Raw genomic sequence first — 16,094 nt, forward strand, 5'->3', positions numbered from 1 at the left:
GATGAGAATTTGAATTAGCCATTATCAGATTGGTGGTTTCCAAAAGAGAAGCTAATCCAAAATAACTGAAATCAGTCTCTCAAAGAGATATCTGCACTCTCATGTTCATTGCAGCATTATTCATAATACCCAAATATGGAAGTAACCCAAATGTCCATTGAGAGATGCACAGATAAATAAATGTGGTATATACATACATTAAATACTATTCAGCCTTTAAAAAGAACATTCTGTAATATGTGACAAATGGATGAGCTTGGAGGACCTTATTCTAAATGAGATAAGCCAGGAACACAAGGACAAATACTGCATTATTCAATGTATATGAAATATCTAAAATATTCAAAGCCATAGAAATAGAGAATGGAGTAGTAGGTTGCCAGGAGCTAGGAGAAGGGAGGAATGGGGGACTGCTGTTCAAGGAGTATGCGGTTTCAGTAACAGAAGACAAATAAGCTCTACAGATCTGCCGTACAACATTGTGTTTATAGTTAACAATGTTATATTGCGCACTTAAACATTTAATAACAGGACAGATCTAAAGTTAAGTGTTCTTACCACAATAAAAAGACTAATGCATTAAAAAGAATTGTTAGTTTATGTTTTTGTATAGATTATGCATAAGGATGTAATTCTGTGACATCAACAACTGAAAGAGGTGGGGACTGAGCTGTAAAGGAGCAGAGTTTTTGTATGTTATTGAAGTTAAGCTGTATAAATTCAAATTAGATTATTATAACTTTAGAATGTTAAATGTAATCTCCATGGTAACCACAGAGAAAGTAGCTATAGAATATACACAAAAGGAAATGAGAAAGAAATGTAAATGCTTCACTATTAAAAAAACAACTAAATACATACAGAGAAAGTAATGAAGGAAATGAAGGACAAAAAGAAGCTATAAGGTATGTAGAAAACAAGTAGCAAAAGGACAGCAGTAAATATACATACAATGGGATATTATTCTGCCTTAAAAAGGAAGGCAAATCTGACATACTACAGCATAAGTGAACCTGGAAGACATTATGCTGAGTGAACTAAGCCAGTCACAATAAGACAAATACTCCTTGATTCCACTTACATAAAATATTTAGAGCAATCAAAATTGCAGAGATCAGGGAGGCTGAGGCAGGAGGATCACTTGAAGGCTGGGAGTTTGAGACCAGCCTGGGCAACATAGCATGACCAATCTCTTAAAAAAATTAGCTTGGTGTGGTAGTGTGTGCCTGTAGTCCCAGCTACTTGTGAGGCTGAGGTGAGAGGATTGCTTGAACCTAGGAGTTCAAGGCTAATGTGCCATTGTATTCCAGCCCGGGTGATAGAGCAAGACCCTCCTAAAAAAAACTGTAGAGACAGAAAGTAGAATGGTGGTTGCCAGGGACTGGAAGGAGGGAGGAATGGGGAGTTATTGTTTAATGGGTACAGAGTTTCAGTTCTGCAAATGAAAAGAGTTCTAGAGATGGACAGTGGTGATGGTTGTGCAACATTATGAATGTATTTAACACTACCGAACTATAGATGTAAAAATAGTCAAGTCAGTATATTTTGTTATGTGTATTTACCACAAGAAAAAAAATTGTGAAAAAATTGCAAATCGGATAATGTTTCTCTTTATTGAAACTCTTCAACAGCTTTCCACTGTACTTAGGATGTGAGCTTAATTGGCTACCATGACCCCTGGAACGCTTCAGAATCTGGCCCTGCTTCTTCTGCAACCTTATCTCCTCCTCACTGACCCTACTCTCTGGACTTCTGTGCTATTTTTTAACATAACAGGCTCATTTCCACCCCAGGGCATTGGTACTTGCTGTTTCTGCTACTGGAATGCTCCGTATTTAGATTTTCACTTGATTTGCTCATTCTAGTCATTTGGATCTTAGTTCAAACTTGATCATCTTGTCAAGTAGGCCCTTTCTCACAGCAGTTACTTGACATTATCTCAGGCATTTATTTATTTTCCTATTTACATCTGTTTCCCTCTTAAAAGATACAAGCTCTACAAAAGAAACTGACTTGTCTGCTTATTCACAGTTTCCCTGGCCCTAAAGCGTTATTGATATTTAATATTTGTTGAATAAATATTTTCATATAATTGCATTTATAAGAATGTCTTTCTTTTAGTTTCAAAACTGAGTAACAACTGGACTAGGTCTGTCTTTCCATTTAAAATGGGCTCTGAAGCTCTATGAGGTTCTAAACATGGATACGAACTTCAGGAGGATCTGTGAACCTTTTGTAGTTGTTATACCAGAGTATTGCACAAGTGTGTGTTCATTTTTGTTGTTGTTTATAGCTTTCATCATCTACTTGATGGAACTCATGTCTAAGAGCTTAAAAACCACTAGTTATTTTTCTGTCATTTTCTAGCATTTGTATTTGCAGAAGAGAAGATTTACTTCCTCTGTGGGTAACCAGGTTATCAGGCTTGGTGTTTTCCAAAGAAAAGGTAAGAGTGGTCTGCTTTCATTGTCTGCTTGGTGCTAATACAATCTCCCTCCTAGTTCTGTGCCTGCAGCTTAGTTGATGTCTCAGTAACTAAAACACTTCCCACTGTCTGGCAGACACTCATCTAGTGCAATGATTTTAAATTGCTTATTCTTTTTTGTCAAGAAGCCTATTTCATATGTGAAAAATTATGTATAAGCTTGTTATTGCAAATAGGAAAAAGTGGACTTGCCCTGAATGAGTTTTGGAGATGTGCTGAGCCCATCCTTTGACCTGTCCTTTCTCCCTGTAGTGGGAGATATTTTTGGGGAATCTCAGGGCACATAGCAGCATGTTTGAAAAACACTGATTCTGGCTGAGCGGGGTGGCTTACTCCTGTAATCCCAGCACGTTGGGAGGCCAAAGCAGCTGAATCACTTGAGTTCAGGAGTTCAAGACCAGCCTGGGCAACACAGCAAAAGCCTGTTTCTACACAAAATGCAAAAATTAGCTAGGCATTTTGGCGTGCACCTGTAGTGCCAGCTACTTGGGAGGTTCAGGTAGTAGGATGGCTTGAGTACAGGAGGCAGATGTTACAAGTGAGCCTAGATTGCACCACTGCACTCCAGCCTGGGCAACAGAGACAGACTATCCAAAAAAAAAAGAGGAAAACACTGATTCTGCAGGGATGACATTGGTTCTTCTCTCTTACCACTTGCTCCCCATCCCCAGCCTGGTCATGATCTTTTCATGCGATACAGGGGAAAAGAGTCTACACTGCTCCCAGCACCCTACCATCCCTGTTTCTACCTAGACCCTGTCATGTGTAGCGACCCTACCTATTGGAATGCAAGGGGTTTCTATGGTCCCCTTCCTCTCTTCTATTTACTTTTGAGTAACACAGTCTTGGTTTCTAAATGGACATAGGTAGAAAGGAGCCTGAGGGTATAAAGGCAAGCTCCAAACCCTACCTGCTTCAAAGCATCCTGCAGAGCCTGGGGGTGGTGGTTGTTTCCTGACACTTTGCATCTCTGGGTCAGGGAAGACACAGGGGGAAGGAAGGCACAATCTTTTCTCAACCTTCCTATGCAGAAAAGAGTTAGCAGAGTAGAACTAAACTTCTGTCCTTGAAAAGGCCTGCTTCAAAGGGTGGCCCTTGGCTCTCATCTGGGAACCTAGATTCCCACTATGAACTGATAAGAGTGGCTCACCGTGCCCAAGCTGTTTTTACACACAAGGTGGTTTATGCTGAACACCTCCTTTCCTTCTGAGAGTTTACAGTTTGGGTGTGTGCCGGGCAGGAGGTTGCATATGGGGACATCCCCCAGCAAAAGCCTTGGTCATTGAGTCTAACAAGCCTCCCTGGTTGGCTACATTTCACGCATGTTGTGATGGCTTGTTGCTGGGGAAATTAAACATGCCCAGTGTGTTTCCACTGGGTAAGAAATCTTGGAAACCTGTGCCTGCTTTCCCTCTTACTTCACCCCAGGGGCCTTTTGACTTTGCTGAATGTGCTTGGTACCCTTTTGTTGTTATAGCTCATACCTCTGACTACAACTATATGCTGAGTCTTTGGAGTCTTGCTAGTGAATTGTCAAATGTAGGGGAGGTTTGAGGACCTCCTGACATACTGCCACTTCCAGACTAGCATGGCTCTTGGTTTCAAAGGGCAGAGTGTAAACCACCAGCCAATTTTCTCAAACAAGCTTCATAGGCTTTGAAGCTGGTAGACATGCTCCTAGATTCTGGCAAAAAGTTGCTAACTTATTTTTGGCCTCTGTGGTTATGTAATTTATTTTTTAATTTTTATGTTTTTCTGGTGTCTCCATATGTATTTTAGCAGAAAGGAAAGATTGTGTCAGAGACTCATAGCATTAATCCTATTGAAATCACAACTTTGGGCAGCTCATACTTTAAAATTTTGAGAGATGAGAGAATTTGGCTTATTCTGGTTTGCTATTTTGTTTTTATTTCTCATAGTGGGTTGAATAGTCCAAGTTCTAACCTCCAGTGTCTGGGACTGTGACTTTATTTGAAAACAGGGTCTTTGAAGATTTTATTAAGTTAAGACTCTCGGCATTAAGTCAACCTGGATTTAGGGTGAGCTCTAAATTCAATGACAGAGGGTCTTTAGAGACATAGAAAGGGAAAGTTTGGATGAATGTAGAGGCAGATATCAAAGTGATATGTTTACAAGCCAAGGAATACTAAGAATTGCCAGTAGCCACCAAAAGCTAGGAGAGAAGTGTGAAACAATTCTCCTTCAGAGCCTGCAGGAAGAGCCACACCTGCCAGCACCTTGATTTTGGACTTCTGACCTCCAGAACTGTGACAGAATAGATTTCTATCGTTTTAAGCCACCTAGTTTATGGTATTTTGTTATGGCAGCCTTAGGAAACAAATACTATTCTTGATGTTTGGAATAATGCCCGGGAGAGGCGAGTGAGGAGGGAACCCCTGACTTGCAGGAAAGGAGATCTGAGCAAAGTTTAAGAAGGCGTAAGCCACTTTCTAAAAATGTACAAATGAGCCCTATGTGGTGATTAAACCCCTCAAGATGTAGCTTCACCTTATTCTAAACTGCTTGATCTTGAATGCCAGATGTTCTGGGTACTCCAGGCCTCTCCTCCATCATTGCATTTTGTTTGGGCTCAGAGACCCTGCAACTCTAGTCTACCTGGGGCATCTGGCTTTGATTTCAACCCAGACTCTCAGAACATTAGAGAACTCCAAGAAAGGGCATGGCTGCTTGAGCAGCAGGAAGAGCTTATTCCAGCCCCCTATTACCTGGCCCCACCTCCCACCACAGACAGGCTCCTCAGGTATGCATTTTTGACATCCAGGCTCTTAAGGCAGAAGTCCGTCTGTTGGAATGTGATAGCGGCCAGGACGTAGGGAAGACCCTCTTTGCCCCATGAAGCATGGGCTTTTACTTCTCAGTGAATGCTCTGCAGGCCTGAGGGTCACCCAGTATAGAAAACAATGGGTGCAATGACAGGTGCCTGTTTCAGACCCACTCTAGATGCCTGGCCTTGCATAGTCTCTAAAAGTGGCCTTCTTAGAGAAGGTATGGAACTGCAGGATCAGGCCTGCTTGACATCTCCCAGACGCTTGAGAAATGCCTGAGTTGGCACGGAGCCTTCTTTGTTTTATCACTCTGTTTCTTGATGTTGTGGATGTTGGTTAAGAATCAGCAATTAGTTTTTTCCTTAGCTCTCACAAAGGCAAGGTGACCATTAGCAATTGATCAGTGACTCCTTCATTTCTTATTGAAAATCCTCTGACTCTCGAATGCTGAAATTCTTTTGTCCTTCCTCATATTGGCCCAAAGACTTCCCTTGCCTTGTTTTGATGTTTACTCCACAAGAACATCTAGCTATTCTGGCCCCTGTATCCATACTCATTTTCGTAAATGGGATTCTTTAAACCTGTGGCAGACACTTTTTGTTCTCTCCCCAATATCCATTCTCCTTCTATTCCTTACTACCAGAATTCCTGTGGGCCATTTGTTTTTTGGGAGGCAGCCAAATCCTTAGCTGAAAACAACTATATTTCCCAGTTTTCTTCCCTGGGAAAGGAGTGGCTAATGAAATACAAACAGAAGGCATTGGTTGGAACTTCTGAGGAAGCCTTGGTAATGAGACTGGTGCCATTTCAGCCATGCCTACCACTCTTCTTCAGGCTTGAAACACAGCACTGTACACAGCACTGCACCATCTTGGGCCATGATGCCATCCTTGAGGATGCAAACCGCACACTAAAGATGATGGCATGGAGGGTTGAAGAAGGCTGGTCCCTAAAGACCCTGGGGCTTCCTTTCCAGTCCTGGATCATCAGCCTCTGAATTTCTGTTTCTTCAGTGAAAAATATCTTCTTTATGCACTGTTATTTAAGGTTTCTAATATATGCAGCAAAACTTAGTCCTGATTGACTAACCCTTTGTCTAGGTTGGGATATTTTGATTATATTTGTCTTTTCTCCATTTATATTTGCCTAACACAGGGAAATTCATTTAATAATCATATAATAGGTAATTAACCTTCCACCAATATTATCAAATATATGATTGTATCTAACATATTCCACAATTCTAGTTAATAATTATGTACCAAAATAGGACACAAATAAAATAAACAGCAAGGCACATTGCATGTTTGCGATTCCCAAGATAATTGTATCCCATTATATTTAAAGTTTCTTATATGAAAACTTAATTTAATGAAGAAGATGTATGATGTTGGAATGCTACCTATGTCACCATCTGGCTCCCCATAGCTGCCTGTCAGTACTAAAAGCTCAAACTGTAGCCATATGGGCCATTTCTAAAATAAGTTTTTGCCTTTTAGACAGTACGGTGGCTCAACTTTGAGGCTTAATTTTTGTGGCTCATAGGATAAAGGATCAATTATCACCTATAAACTTTTCTGCACAGTTTATATAAATAAAAGATTGTTATTGACAATGTATCTGGTCTTTATGACTTACAGATTGAAACGGAAAGAATTGGGGACCATAACTTGAAAGACAGCTTCACAGATTCACAGAATAAAAATTATTTATGCTTTTTTTTTTTTTTTTTCTTTTTTGAGACAAGAGTTTCACTCTTGTCTCCCAGGCTGGAGTGTAGTGGTACAATCTCAGCTCACCACAACCTCTGCCTCCCAGGTTCAAATGATTCTCCTGCCTCAGCCTCCCAAGTAGCTGGGATTACAGGTGCCCGCCACCAGCCACCACAGCCAACTAAGTTTTGCATTTTTAATAGAGACAGGGTTTCACCATGTTGGCCAGGCTGGTCTTGAACTTCTGACCTCAGGTGATCCACCCTCCTCAGCCTCCTAAAGTGCTGGGATTACAGGCATGAGCCACAGCACCCAGCCTTTTTTTCTTCTTCTTTTTGAGACGGAGTCTCGCTCTGTCGCCAGATTGGAGTGCAGTGGTATGATCTCTGCTCACTGTAACCTCTGCATCCCAGGTTCAAGCAGTTCTCCTGCCTCAGCCTCCCAAGTAGCTGGGACTACAGGTGCGTGGCACCAGGCCCAACTAATTTTTGTATTTTTAGTAGAGACAGGGTTTCACCATGTTGGCCAGGGTGGTCTTAATCTCTTGACCTCATGATCCGCCCGCCTCGGCTTCCCAAAGTGCTGGGATTACAGGCGTGAGCCACTGCGCCTGGCCTATGCTTCTTTTCATTAACCTTTGTTTTAAAAGAAATGTTGTGTTTGTTAACTGGAAATTAAAAACTGAAAGTGGGGATTTCTTTTTCATTTTCCCCATCTCCATTCTCTAACTGATTATTCATCTTTTGTGAGACATAGCATCCAAAAGCCACCATCCATAATTTACAGTATTTTTTTCAGAGTGATTTCTGTCACATCAGTAGAAATTTGTCAACAGTTGCTTCTCCACAAGAGGGATTTTTAAAGGTTGTTTGTTCATTTGCTGAAGCATTAAAAGATAAACGAAAACTCAAGGAAAATTACACACAAAAAATTACTGGGGAAAAATCTTTAATTTCCCTAATTTGGAAAGTTTCTAAAATAAATCACCTTTTGCTAATTATAATTCAATAAAAATTAAACTGCTAATGTGCCCCCAGACATAAAGAAAACATGAAGGGAACATGTTTACTATGAATCAGTTTCAAGGTAGTATCAGTTTTAGATTTTCCCCTTGAACAGAGATGGCAGCTGTTAGAAAGAGTGTGTTTGTGATATCCCCTTTATCATTTTTCATTGTGTCTATTTGATTCTTCTGTCTTTTCTTCTTTATTAGTCTTGCTAGTGGTGTATCAATTTTGTTCATCTTTTCAAAAAACCAGCTCCTGGATTCATTGATTTTTTGGAGGGTTTTTTGTGTCTCTATCCATTGAGGACATGGGCAAGGACTTCATGTCTAAAACACCAAAAGCAATGGCAACAAAAGCCAAAATTGAAAATGGGATCTAATTAAACTAAAGAGCTTCTGCACAGCAAAAGAAACTACCATCAGAGTGAACAGGCAACTTACAGAGTGGGAGAAAATTTTTGCAATTTGCTCATCTGACAAAGGGCTAATATCAAGAACCTATGAAGAACTCGATCAAATTTACAAGAAAAAACCAAACAACCCCATCAAAAAGTGGGCAAAGGATATGAACAGCCACTTCTCAAAAGAAGACATTCTTACAGCCAACAGACACATGAAAAAATGCTCATCATCACTTGCCATCAGAGAAATGCAAATCAAAACCACAATGAGTTACCATCTCACACCAGTTAGAATGGCAATCATTAAAAAATCAGGAAACAACAGGTGCTGGAGAGGACGTGGAGAAATAGGAACACTTTTACACTGTTGGTGGGACTGTAAACTAGTTCAACCATTGTGGAAAACAGTATGGCGATTCCTCAAGGATCTAGAGCTAGAAATACCATTTGACCCAGTCATCCCATTACTGGGTATATACCCAAGGGATTATAATTCATGCTGCTATAAAGACACATGCACATGTATGTTTATTGCGGCACTATTCACAATAGCAAAGACTTAGAATCAACCCAAATGTCCATCAGTGACAAACTGGATTGAGAAAATGTGGCACATAGACACCATGGAATACTATGCAGCCATAAAAAAGGATGAGTTCGTGTCCTTTGTAGGGACATGGATGCAGCTGGAAACCATCATTCTCAGCAAACTATTGCAAGAACAGAAAACCAAATACTGCATGTTCGCACTCATAGGTGGGAATTGAACTTATGAGATCACCTGGACACAGGAGGGGAAACATCACACACCGGGTCCTATTGTGGGGAGGAGGGAAGGAGGGAGGGATAGCATTAGGAGATATACCTAATGTAAATGATGAGTTAATGGGTGCAGCACACCAACATGGCACATGTATACATATATAACAAAACTGCATGTTGTGCACATGTACCTTAGAACTTAAAGTATAATAATTAAAAAAAACAAAAAAGAAAGAGTGCATTTGTGTGGCTAGTTCCCTGAAGAGCCCATCAACTTACTAAGCACTCACACATTCCCACACTTCTCTTTTTGTTTGACACAAGAGATCCATGCAGATGGTAAGTGGAAATTAGCTATGAAGGGGAGATAAAAGGTCCACAGTTTGAGATGCATTTCCTCTGAAAATAATGGGCAATCACCCATCATATATTTCTTTGCTTCTCTTGAATGTGACAAACTTCAAAGTGACACGAACAACTTTCCAAGAATGCAATGCCTCTGAGGCTGACATAAAAGGCTTCTTTTTCAGGAAGCCGTGATGTTTGTGTGTCTCTGCCCTTCCATGACTCCATGTTCCATCTGTTCGGCCTGGGTGCCTACAAACCCTCCAGCAGTCACTGCGTTCTGGGTGTTCATCTTGTTGCTGGTGTGTTGTCAGATTTAGCGCCTTAACAATTCTTTGTGTCTCCTCCAGCTGGGTAGATTGCATTAGGGGCTGGAGCCCCAGGCATGATCTGTCTGTCTCGCTAGTGCCACAGTTATGCATGTTGTGTTCCTCTAGAGTGAGTTTCAGCAAAGGTGAGTGTGTCTCTTTTTGCTTGTTTCATGAACAAACAGTTGCTTTCAGGGGGGTGTTCTTCAGTACTCTGTTTTCTTCACTCTGTGCCTGGACCCTATAGCCAGCTGCTAAACCTAGCCTTAAAAACTGAGGAATATCTGCTCTTAATCCCAACCTGTGAGAATCACTGGTGGTAGCATCAAGGCTTTGCTGCCCTATGAAGCAACTCAACTTTCCTTTGTATTTCAAAGATGACTCATTTGATGTAGTTGTTGGGTTAAGTTTCAAATGACATGGGATATTTAAAATGCTTTCCCCCCAGGGTGAGCATGCTGGTCCCTGAATAGTTTTGCTTTTGTACTCAGAGACTGAAGGAAATTGTTTCTGTTTTGAGCCTGCGCTTGAGTCTCCTCAGTCCAGCCTCTGTACCTAGTGGGGAGTTGGGGGGTTGGGGGAGGGAACTAAAGAATCTCACAGGAATGGAATGTGTTAGAAATCTCTAGCACGATTTCTGGAGATGCAAAATAGACACATGTGAAATGATTTGGAAGGAAGCAATAAATTCCAAATGTAAGCATTAAGTGCAGAAAAATCAACTTTCAACCATAGCATTCACTGTGGTAGCAGGGAAAAATGTAGAGGAAGTGGAGCTTGAAAAGCAAGAGAAGATGCGGGATGGTATTTATGGAGTGGAGACTAGCATAAGCAAAGTTCACAGGCAAGGGAGTGTACGCATTGGGTTGACATCAGGCAGCATTGCCACGGATTGTGGTGGGAGATGATACAGAGATATTCCATAACAGGAAGAAGGTGGCCAGATGCCTTTGGGAAGAGGGTACTTCTTTAGGTAGCAAGCGAAATGTCCTAAGAGAGAGAACAGAGTAAGAGAACAGTACAAAGGGAAAAAGATGGTTATTGCAAGTAGTTCATGTCATGCGCGTCCGTGTGAAGAGACCACCAAACAGGCTTTGTGTGAGCAACATGGCTGCTTATTTCACCTGGGTGCAGGCGGGCTGAGTCCGAAAAGAGAGTCAGCAAAGGGAGATAAGGGTGGGGCTGTTTTATAGGATTTGGATAGGTAAAGGAAAATTATAGTCAAAGGGGGGTTGTTCTCTGGCGGGCAGGAGTGGGGGTCACAAGGTGCTCAGTGGGGGAGCTTTTTGAGCCAGGATGAGCCAGGAAAAGGAACTTCACAAGATAATATCATCGCTTAAGGCAAAGACTGGCCATTTTCACTTCTTTTGTGGTGCAATGTCATCGGTTAAGGCGGGGCAGGGCATTTGCACTTCTTTTTTGATTCTTCAGTTACTTCAGGCCATCTGGGCGTATATATGTGCAAGTCACAGGGGATGCGATGGCTTGGCTTGGGCTCAGAGGCCTGACATTCCTGCCTTCTTATATTAATAAGAAAAATAAAACAAAATAGTATTGCAGTAAGCGTTGGGGCGGCGAAAATTTTTGGGGTGGCATGGAGAGAGAATGGGCGACGTTTCTCAGGGCTGCTTCAAGCGGGATTAGGGGCGGTGTGGGAACCTAGAGTGGGAGAGATTAAGCGGAAGGAAGATTTTGTGGTAAGGGGTGATATTGTGGGGTCGTGAGAAGAAACATTTGTCGTATTGAATGATTGGTGATGGCCTGGATGCGGTTTTGTATGAATTGAAAAACTAAATGGAAGACACAAGGTACTGAAGTAATGGGGGCTGTCCGTGAGGCCTTGCAGCAGTACAGCCTAGGTAATTTGCTGAGCCTGATGGGTGTCAGGGTCAGTCTCAGTGAAAGTGAAGAGAGGCTGGGATGAAGGGTGTAAAGGAATAGTAATGAAAGTATGTTTGAGATCCAGAACAGAATACTGGGTTGTGGAGGGAGGTATTGAGGATAGGAGAGTATATGGGTTTGGCGCTATGGGGTGGATAGGCAAGACAATTTGGTTGATAAGGTACAGATCTTGAACTAACCTGTAAGCCTTGTCTGGTTTTAGGACAGATAAAATGGGGGAATTGTAAGGGGAGTTTACAGGCTTTAAAAGGCCATGCTGTAGCAGGTGCGTGATAACAGGCTGTAATCCTTTTAAAGCGTGCTGCGGGATGGGATATTGGCATTGGGTGGGGTAAGGGTGATTAGGTTTTAATGAGATGGTAAAGGGTGCATGATCAGTCGCCAAGGAGGGAGTAGAGGTATCCTATACTTGTGGGGTAAGGTGGGGGGATCTGAGGGGAGGATGTGAAGGAGGCTTTGAACTGGGGGAAAAGGCAGCAATGAGGTGTGGCTGTAGCCTAGGAATAGTCAGGGAAGCAGATAATTTAGTTAAAATGTCTTGGCCTAATAAGGGAACTGGGCAGGTGGGGATAACTAAAAAGGAGTGCATAAAAGAATGTTGTCCAAGTTGGCACCAGAGTTGGGGAGTTTTAAGAGGTTAAAACTCGCCTTAACCGATGACATTCCACCACAAAAGAAGTGAAAATGGCCAGTCCTTGCCTTAAGCGATGATATTATCTTGTAAAGTTCTTTTTCCTGGCTCATCCTGGCTCAAAAAGCTCCCCCACTGAGCACCTTGTGACCCCCACTCCTGCCCGCCAGAGAACAACCCCCCTTTGACTATAATTTTCCTTTACCTACCCAAATCCTGTAAAACGGCCCCACCCTTATCTCCCTTTGCTGACTCTCTTTTCGGACTCAGCCCGCCTGCACCCAGGTGAAATAAACAGCCATGTTGCTCACACAAAGCCTGTTTGGTGGTCTCTTCACACGGACGCCCATGACAGTTCAGGCCATGTGACCTGAGGGTTTCACGGTAAGAGGCAGGGTGCACAAAGCTGACTGAAGGGGGTAGCATTCTAAGTAAAGCATGATGCAGGCCATCCAAAAGCACCTCCTCAGATGACAGCAAAGAAAGTGCTTTACAGCACTGAGGAGCCTCATTGGAGATAATCTCCTCCCACCTCCAACACCCCCAGGCATCGTAGTATGTGTCATAAAAAATGCCATCAGCTTCATGAGCCAGCCATTGAATTAATGTTGCGTTAGGTTATTTCAACTTGTTACTGTAAATTTGTGTAAGAGTTCACATTCAATATTTTATGTATTCTCAGAAATCTAGGTAGGGAGAAGTTATTACTAAACAATGATCTGAGGAAATTAAATCACTGTGATCACTCAACTAATAAATGAGGGGTTAAGTCTGGAGCCTAATCCTTGTGACTTTAAACCAGTGACCCAGGAGGCCAGGTAAACAGGATAGTTTTGAGGCAGGAGGCTTTTTCAAGTGTAGGCGCTCTACAAGTGTATATATTAATTCTGTTTGCTAAATATTTCCATTTCTCCTTCCTATCAGGCACATGGCATGATTCCACTTCTTGGCTCCCATGTGAGTACTCTGGCCAATGAGTTGTGAGCAGATGTGTGTCACCCCTAGGTGAAAGTAGCTGCCTGCCAGCATGAGATCCTCCTGAGCGCTCTTGTTCTCTGCCCCAGTGACTGTCAGGCTCCAGATATTGTCTGTCTGATCAGCTTTAGGTCCCAGAGTATGTAGACAAGGAGCAGAACTCCCAAGCAACCCATAATGAGCGTGTATCATGAGGGGGAAACAAACCTTTGCTGCTTTTTGCCACCGGGAGTTTAAATTGCTTACTGCAGGAGAACACCGCCTGCCCGGGCTGAGATACCAAGTGTGAGGTATTGGCCGCCTAGGCAAATAATGGAGGCAGAGGAAATGGGAAGCAAGAGATAAAGACTAAGGAGGAACATGTAGAACTTCGTAAATGATGGAATATGATTATGTAGGAGAAGCAGGCTTTGAAGACAATGCCAAAGTTTCCAGCCCAAGTACAGGAAGAATGGAGGTGACTTTGATTTGACGATAATAAACTTAGCATCTCTTTACTTAAAAAAAAAGAAAATGGCTCCTGACCAGATTTTAAAAGCAAAATATACTAATCATAAAGATTCAAGAAATGCCAAAAATTATATAGAAAAAATTAAAAATTGACATGATTTAGTACACCTCAATAATGATTGTTTGCATTTTGTCTCACATACACAGACATGCTTGTTTATGTATGCTTATAAACATATTTGGAAAATTATAAACTATTTGACATGTACATGAAATGGATGTACATATGAGGCATTCATTGAAAAAAAATTACTGACTACCTACCAGTAAGCAGGCAGTAGATTAGGTGCTGGAGTATAAATGTTAGTGAATGAGTTACCATTTAATTCCTCAGGGAGCTTATGGACCAGTAAGGAAACTTCTCATCTATAAGGGAGCAACTGGAAATGTGGAATTGGAGTTCATTGTGGTGCAGATTTGGGAATTTCAGGCCACAGACAGCAGTTATGGCCCAGGAATGACTGATTTTCCAGAGGGAAAAGAAGACAAGTAAAGAGATGGAGACTTCTTCCAGGAACCTAAGGTGCTTCATTGTCTACAGAGATGCCCTATCTCATAGCCCTCAGTCACTCATATCTGGATACATTGTACCTTGTCAACACCAATAATGGACATACCTCTGATATTTGAACTCTGAATCTCACTCTGTGACCACGACTTTGTATCTTTCTAAGTCTTTAGTCTTCAGCCTCACAGAACTCCTCGTACCCTAAAATATAGCATTTTCACCTGGTCTGTCATCTCCTTTTGTGCCTTCGTTTTTTTTCCTTACCGAGACTGGTTACCATGGTGATCCCATGAATGACTTTATCACTAATAACCACAACTCACCTATATTCCCCCTAACATGCTTGTCCAGCCACTACTTCAATCCGTTCTACAGTCTACCTTCACTGTCTCCCTAGACTAAGGAGAGAGCATGAGAGTGTAAATTTAAGGTTTCCAGTTTGAGCTGGGGCCTGAGAACCTCATTTGCTTGCTCATTTAATGAGCACATACTGAGGGTTGATTGTGTCAGGCACTGAGCTAGACACTATGATATGTTGGTGAACAAACCACACAAGAACTCCTGCCTGTGTGGAGTTGATATTCTAGAGGGGCCAGATATACAATAAACACAAAAGTAAAATATACAGTATATAAGATGGTGAACATGGCATGGGAAAGAGTTGGGTGGGAAAGGGTACAGGGAAGGCTGGAGAGTAAATAGAAATTTCAAAGATGGTTCACTGAGGAGGAGTTGAGTGAAGACTTGAAAAGGGGAGTACACTATGCAGGTAATCTGGAGGAAGAGAACAGGCAAGGGGAACATTAAATGCAATGGTCTTGAGGCAGGGGAATGCCTGAAATATTTGAAGGGTAGCAACTTTGTATGGAATGGAGTGAGGGAGGTGGCTGAGAGCAGGAGATGAGGTCAGAGAGGCAACGAAAGTCATTTTGTTTTGGACCTTGTCAGTCATTGGAAGGAACTGTGGTTCTACTCTGAGATGCAAAGTCATTTGGAGGATTTGAGCAGAAGTGTGATATGATCCAACTTATTTTTTAAAAGAATTGTTTGGGTTGCTATGTTGAAAATAGTATTGGGAGGAAGGGGCAGAGGTCTGAAACAGAGAGACCAACTACAGGGTCATTGCAATAACCCAGGATAATGCTTTTGACTAGTACAGATGGAGTGAGGGTAGTGAGAATTTTTTTAACTGTGTATATGTTTTAGAAGTTGAGTCAAGAAGATTTTCTTGCATGGATATATGAAAGAAAGAGAAATCTCAGGTGAAGTCAAAGATTTTGGCCCGAGCAGTAAGGAGGATAGAGTTACTATTAACTGAAATGGGAAAGACTGAGGAGGAGCAGGATTTGGTGGTGACTTCAGCAGTGGGTTTTAGATTTGCAGAGTCTAATGACTTTAGACATTCAAGTGGACACCTTGAGCAAGTTCCATCTCTGGAGCTGGGGGAGAGATTCTTGTGAGAAATGGAAGTTTGAGGATTGTCAGAATGCAGATGTAATTTAAAATTGCAAGACTGGATGTGATCCCTAAGAGAATGAGGGTGGATAGAGAAGAGATGAGATCCAAGGATCAATCCCATAGGTACTTGAACATTTAGAGATCAGGGACTTAATGGGGAACCCATGAAGAATGATAAAGAGAAATGGCCAGTGAACTAGAAGGAAAATCAAAAGAATGTGGGGTCCTGGAAACAAAGCAAAGAAAGTTCTTCAAGGAGGAGAATCACCTGTGTCAAATATTGCTGACAGGTTAAATAAGATGAG

The 16,094-nt window shown here is 41.9% G+C and overlaps 1 long non-coding RNA gene across 1 annotated transcript; it reads left to right on the plus strand.

The window, feature by feature from the left end:
• Positions 1 to 791: 791 nt before the first annotated feature.
• LOC126950041 (uncharacterized) lies at positions 792 to 14,744 on the plus strand. Its single transcript, XR_007724036.1, has 4 exons — positions 792 to 905; positions 2,368 to 2,446; positions 13,263 to 13,295; positions 14,158 to 14,744. It is a non-coding gene; the product is annotated as an uncharacterized LOC126950041 (long non-coding RNA).
• The last annotated feature ends 1,350 nt before the right edge of the window (positions 14,745 to 16,094 follow it).

The sequence above is a fragment of the Macaca thibetana genome, chromosome 3 (assembly GCF_024542745.1).
Source record: "Macaca thibetana thibetana isolate TM-01 chromosome 3, ASM2454274v1, whole genome shotgun sequence".
Classification (NCBI taxonomy): Eukaryota; Metazoa; Chordata; class Mammalia; order Primates; family Cercopithecidae; genus Macaca; species Macaca thibetana.